A 5,327-nucleotide genomic window follows, 5' to 3' on the forward strand; every position below is an offset into this window, starting at 1 on the left:
GTACAGCTTTTTTCAAGTATTACTAAGAAGCCAGTCTTCTATGCATTTTAGATGCAAGCTCAAAATGGATGCATAATTTTTGTGTAAAACTATTTGCCTCTTTTGCTATATAAGTTAGTTTACCCAGGCTTCTCCCCTGTTCACTATATAGTCTCCTTATCAACTTATAACTGTATGCATTATGGAGAGGTCTACAGTAACAACTAATACAGCAGGCATCCTTCGTGCATGGGTTATTCCAGTCCCATCCAAGTCAGCTTGTTAAGACAAACACCAATGACATTCTTCTCATGGAATGGATCCTAAGACATTTGAAAATCTGCAAATCTGTGAATACCACTATAAAGTTTCTCTCCTACTGATAAAAGAGAATAGAAAAATTAAAGCAACCCAAAACTTCTATTTTTGTGGGAATGGAGGGAAGCAGGACTTGTTTGCTCTTCTTTTTCCATCACAATTCATTTCTAGTCAAAATTTTTTCCACAAAAAGTTAACTTTTTAAATATTTGGTGTTGGGCTTCCCTGGTGGCGCAGTGGTTGAGAGTCCGCCTGCTGATGCAGGGGACGCGGGTTCGTGCCCCGGTCCGGGAAGATCCCACATGCCGCGGAGCGGCTGGGCCCGTGAGCCATGGCCGCTGAGCCTGCGCGTCCGGAGCCTGTGCTCCGCAATGGGAGAGGCCACGACAGTAAGAGGCCCACGTACCACAAAAAAAAAAAAAAAATTTGGTGCTAACTTTGTCTATAAAAAATAATAGAAATGAATACATCAATCAAGTAAATACAAAACTGATTATTGGAGTAGACCCAAAAAATGATTAAAGAAAATACAAATAACAACTTTAATATAGCATCAAGAAAGATAATATTAAATGTATATAAAAAACATTAATTTTAAGATAATGTGGTACAACTTCATAGCAGTAAACTTGAAAATCCAGATAAAATGGGTGATTACCTAGGAAAATACAAATTAACAAAATTGGCTTAAGAAGACTTCTTAAATTTAGATGGATCCATAAATATAGAAGAAAAAATGTTAAGTACTAAAATCTCTGCCCCCATAAGGTACCAAGATGTTTTCGTAAGAAAGCATTACCAAATCCTCAAGGAAAAAATAATTTCTATGCCAAATGAACCAAGTAGCATTCTTCCCAGGAATACAAGAATGGTCAATATTAGAAAATCTACTGATACAAATCACTGCATTAAGAGATTAACGGAGGGGGTAAAAATATAGGAGTTTCTTTAAAAGCATTTGACAAATTTACCATTAATTCTCAACTTAAAAAAATCATATTAAGCAAGGAATAGAAGGAAATGACTTAAATTTGATAAAGGACTTCTACCAGCAACCTAAAGAAAATCTCATACTTAATTATGAAATTTGGGGCTTCCCTGGTGGCGCAGTGGTTGACAGTCCGCCTGCTGATGCAGGGGACACAGGTTCGTGCCCCAGTCCGGGAAGATCCCACATGCCGCGGAGCGGCTGGGCCCGTGAGCCATGGCCGCTAAGCCTGTGCATCCGGAGCCTGTGCTCCGCAACGGGAGAGGCCACAACAGTGAGAGGCCCGTGTACCGCAAAAAAAAAAAAAAAAAAAGAAATTTAATAGTTAAGAATAAGACAAGTGCTTCTATCACTGATATTCTTCTACATTGTTTCTGTTTAAGATTAATGACTTATCATCAGTCCTTGTTTTGAGCACATAGTAATTCATATGATTGAAGGTGTACAGTCTAAGTCATGAGGACCACAGATGGAGAAACTTGTTAGAAAATTCAAGCAACAAATATATATTTTTAAAACTCAAAATTTAGTATCTAAACCTGTTGAGGATTGTTTTCTCTTTATAAGCCTGCTGAAGCAGCTCCAACTTCTCTAAACAGAATTCTCTGCTATAAAGTCATCTAAAAATTAAAGAAAATACATTTTTTTACATATACTGCTTGACAGGAATATGAGTCAAATGATAATCAGTACAGTAAGAAGCATTTTAATGCCTCAAGTTCCATAGCAGTTCAGGTTAACTAAACCATAAATTCATCTCAACAGACCTAATTCGGGGGAAATGGCATTACAGTAAGTGAATGGATCATAAGCTCCACAGGCACTGTGCCTCCCGTGGAGTAGCTTTCATTGCTAACAGAGAATGCTGACTGTATTTATTTTAATTAAAGTCTGTAACTGTGTACAAGTAGAAGAGCATTTCTTCAGTGTATCAATTTTATCTTCTTGGGACCTAAACTAAAGGCTATAGGTTAGAAGAAAGACAACTAGACTATTCTGGGCCTTTGTGACACAGCACGTCTGAAATAAGTATTACAAAAAGAAATATACAAGATAAATGTTAGTAATATTGAATTATGACCCAAAGTATAAAATTATTATCCATGAGTCAATACTTAAATTATTGAAAAAAAATTATTGAAAAAATAAATGAGGGGAGAAAAGACAAATCTACCATAGAGAAGAATTCCAAATAATCTATGTAGATACTCTACCCATAGGGAGGTGGAGCGTAACTCCTAACCCATAAGCGTGAGCTGCACACAGTGACTTCTTTGCAACGAGTACAGTAAGAAAAGGGGGAAAGAGTAACTTTACAGTGGAGAAACCTGATAAACAGTACTTCAGCCAGGTGATCAAGGTCAACATTAACAGTGATGTCAGATTGACAGCATGTACCCTTGATATGATGAGAATGATACTTTACCTATGTGGTCTTCCTCCCCAAAACCTGAAACCCCAGTCTAATCATAATAAAAACATCAGACAAATCCCAATTGAGGAGCATTCTACAAAATACCTAACCAGTACTCCTCAAAACTGTCAAGGTCATCAAAAATAAGAAAATTTGTAAAACTGTCATAGCCAACAGGAGCCTGAGATGTGACGTCTAAAAGTAACGTGGGGCTTCCCTGGTGGTAGAGTGGTTAAAGAATCCGCCAGCCAATGCAGGGAACATGCGTTCAAGCCCTGGTCCGGGAAGATGCCACGGAGCAACTAAGCCCATGAGCCACAACTACTCAGCCTGCGCTCTAGAGCCCACAAGCCACAACTACTGAGCCCTCATGCCACAACTAGTGAAGCCCACATGCCTAGAGCCCATGCTCTGCAACAAGAGAAGCCACTGCAATGAGAATCCCGTGCAATGCAACGAAGAGTAGCCCCCGCTCGCTGCAACTAGAGAAAGCCCACGCACAGCAACGAAGATCCAACGCAGCCAAAAATAAATAAATAAAATAAATAAATTTATATAAAAAAATAAAAGTAATGTGGGGTCCTGGATGGGATCCTAGAATAGTAAAAGGACATCAGGTGAAAACTAAGGAGATGTGAATGAAGTACGGACGTTAGATAATAATAATGTATCAATATTAGTTCATAAATTGTGACAGATCTACAATACTAATTAATATAGGGTGTTAATAATAGGACAAACTGGATGTGGAGAAATGGGAACTCTACTCTCTTCACAGTTTTCTGTACATCTGAAACTATTCTAAAATTAAATGTTTATTTAAAAACAACAACAATAAAATACAGAGAAGTGACCTGTCTTCTTTTTTATTTCTCCAACAGCACCCAGCAAGTGAAATGGTAAAGTAGAGCCTCAGCACTCACAAAATTAATATTCATTAAACACCTTGATTAATAAATTAGCTGGGCAGAGAATTTTACTTTGGAAAGACTTTTCATCACAGTTTTGAAGACATGTCTCCCTTATCTTCTAGCTTCCAGCATTGCTGTTTTAATACTGATGTCCCAATTTCTAAATCTTTTTTTTATATCTCTCTAACATTTGTAGAGTGCTCTTATTGTCCCTGGAATCCTGAGATTTCATGATGCTGTGCCATTTTGCTAGGAACTATAATGGATCCTGCCAATGAAAAATTCATCCCTTTCCATTCTAGGTTGCATACTATTCTGCTGATTTCCTCCCATCCATTTTCTCTGTTCTCTCTCTCTTAGAACACCTATTATCTTGGTTTTGGATTTTCTGACCTGTTGCCCTAGTTTTACCTTATTTTTCTCATTTTCCATCTGTTTTTTCTTTTTTCTCCACTTTCTGAGAAATTTCCCCAACTTGATATTCCCACCATTTTTTGAATTTTTTCCAAGAACTTTTTGTTTTTTTACTGTTTCCTTTTTTAAAAGTTATCCCATTCTTGCTTCCTGTATGATATCTTCTCTGACATTTTAATTGATGGTTTTTGAAAAGTTATATAATCCCTAAATAGTCTGGTGTCTCATGTTTGTTTGTGTCTGTCTTTCACGAAAGAGGCCTTCCTCTGATGCCTGGTAATTGCACATTGTCTGCACATATTTAAGACTGGAGCATTAGAAGTTGATTAGAAACTGGAATATTATTCAGACTTAAAAAGGAAGGAAATCCTGTCACATGCTGCAACACGGAAGAAGCTTGAGGACATTATGGTTAAGTGAATTAAGCCAGTCACAAAAAGACAAGAACTACATGATTCCACTAATAGGAGGTATATAAAGCGGTCAAACTCATAGAAACAGAAGAATGATGGTTGCTAGGGGCTGGGAGGAGGGAGAAGTGAGGAGTTGTTGTTCCGTGGGTAGAGAGTTTCAGTTTTGCAAGATGAAAAAGTTCTGGAGGTCTATCATACACCAATGTCAAGGTACTTAATGCTACTAAGCTGTACAGTTAAAAAATGACTAAGATAGCAAATTTTATGTCATGTATTTTTTACCACAATTTAAAATAACTTTTTAAAAATGTTGGTTAGAAGCTCTGAGCACAAAGGTGGGACTGGTTTGTCATGGGCTTGTGGTAAGATGAGTTATTTCAGGAAAGAATCCCTGGTGTTAATGTCACAAGAGCTTTCGTCTTGGAGAGCCATGGGATGCTCAGATCCCCAGAGAATGATCACCCAAATTCCTCTTCTACAAGGTATAGGCCTGGTTGCCAGCTTTCTGTGAGGTGTGTAGGGAAAGACAGTCAATGATTTCAGCGTTCAGTGTACAAACTTTAACTCTTTCCTCCTACTTTCAGTATGGTCGGTCCCCTGTTCTCAGTTGTGCTTGGGATCCTCCAGTGACTTTCTGCATTACCCTCTCCAGAGAATATATCTTTAATCTTCCAGGATGTGAGAAAAGCAAGCCATCATACAGGTCTATGGAGTTGGGATATGGATCTGGGGAACCAAACTGCTTCAAAATCAGACTACTTTCCTTGCCCTTACACGGGTATTAGCTCTAATTCTTGAGCCCTGGAGATACAATAGTGCAAATCAATTTGTTACTCAAATTTCCCTACTGATAGCTTAAGATTCAGTTATCTCAGGTCTGCGTCGTTAAT

This window comes from Phocoena phocoena, chromosome 7 (assembly GCF_963924675.1).
Source record: "Phocoena phocoena chromosome 7, mPhoPho1.1, whole genome shotgun sequence".
Classification (NCBI taxonomy): domain Eukaryota; kingdom Metazoa; phylum Chordata; class Mammalia; order Artiodactyla; family Phocoenidae; genus Phocoena; species Phocoena phocoena.